Source organism: Elephas maximus, chromosome 1 (assembly GCF_024166365.1).
Source record: "Elephas maximus indicus isolate mEleMax1 chromosome 1, mEleMax1 primary haplotype, whole genome shotgun sequence".
Taxonomy (NCBI): Eukaryota; Metazoa; Chordata; class Mammalia; order Proboscidea; family Elephantidae; genus Elephas; species Elephas maximus.
Window position 1 is genome coordinate 85,115,020 of NC_064819.1, and position 1,532 is coordinate 85,116,551.

A 1,532-nucleotide genomic window follows, 5' to 3' on the forward strand; every position below is an offset into this window, starting at 1 on the left:
CCTTTTCGTTTACAAAACTCTCCTCCACCTCCAAGGCTGAAACCCAGTACCCAGTGCCCTCCAAGGCTAGAGGGGGCTTAGTTGGGTATTTCCCTTCCTCCATGTGAAAGGCTTGAGTGGGGTGTGGTTGGATATATCCCTTCTCCCACATGGGTTAAAAAAAAAAAAAAAAAAAATTAGGCTCTGATAAAATAGCTTCCCTTGAGGGCAGAACTGCCTCATAGGGTTTCCCTTAATAGGGTACAATTTCCCCTATAGAGTCTCCATGGCTGTAATCTTTACACAGACAGAGAGATAAGAGCAAAATAAATTCAAATCAAGCAGAAGGAAGGAAACAGTAAAAATAAAAGCAGAAATAAATTAAATTGAAAATAAACAAAATGGAGAAAATCAATGAAAGAATAAATTGGTTCTTCAAAAAGATGAATAAAATTAAGAAACCTCTAGCAAGACTAAAAAAAACAAACTAACCAAAAAAGAAAAGGGGGGTGGGGGGAGGAAAACACAAAGTATCTGAATCAGGAGCTATTTATGCTGGTTTGGGGCATGATTTTTTAGATATACTTTCAAAGTATTTTTTAGCCTTTTCATTGACAAAACTCTTCCTCACCTCAAGGCTAGAGGGGGCTTAGTTGGATATTTCATTTCCTCCATGTGAAAAGCTAGAGTGGGCCGCGTTTGGGTATATCTCTTCTTCTACACGGGTTAGGATCTGATAAAATTCTTGTTGGTTAAAAAAAAAAAAAAACCGAGAACAAACCCACTGTCGTCGAGTAGATTCAGACTCATGCGGACCCTGTGGGACAGAGTAGAACTGCCCGGTTGAGTTTTCAGTGAGCGCCTGGCAGACTCGAACTGCCGATCTTTTGTTTAGCAACTGTAGCGCTGGACCACTAGGCCACTGGAGTTTAAAACGGGCTCGTCCGGGATTTGAACCCGGGACCTCTCGCACCCTAAGCGAGAATCATACCCCTAGACCAACGAGCCACCTGGCTTATAGCAGCTTAGGCGATCATAAAGTAGTTTCCATTCAGGGCAGGCCATTGTGAAGAACAGAGCACTATTTTAAAATGGTAAAATTTCCCCCTCCCTTTGCAGGAGGTACCAGGGGGATTTTCTCTGAAGCTCAGTGAAAATGTGGTGCTGCAACTCAAGGTAAAACTCACAAAAGTCTGAGGCGCCCCCTAAAGCTGGGCCTCCAGGAGTTTTTCCCTCTTAAGAGAGTCTACTCTCAGTCTCCAGCAATAAATAATTCTGATCAGTTCTGTTTCTAGCTGCAGTGACCATTTCGACACCTAGTAACCAGTGATTCTCTGTATCGGCCTGTTTGTTTCTCAGTTTCAAGTTGTTAGTTTACCCTGTGATCTCAATTCTCTGATGTATCTATAAAAAAAAAAAAAAAAAAATTAAGAGCTGTTAATTTTGCAACTTTTTTCTTGTCTTGAGGATGGGAGAGATGATTTCCAAGTTCTTCACATGCCAGACTAGAAACCAGAAGTCATTAATTTTTAATCGATTGCTTGATGATGTTT

The 1,532-nt window shown here is 41.2% G+C and overlaps 1 non-coding gene across 1 annotated transcript; it reads right to left on the reverse strand.

Moving 5' to 3' along the window:
- Positions 1-915: 915 nt before the first annotated feature.
- On the reverse strand, positions 916-987 carry TRNAP-AGG (transfer RNA proline (anticodon AGG)). The gene has a single exon. It is a non-coding gene; the product is annotated as a tRNA-Pro (tRNA).
- Between the last annotated feature and the right edge of the window lie 545 nt (positions 988-1,532).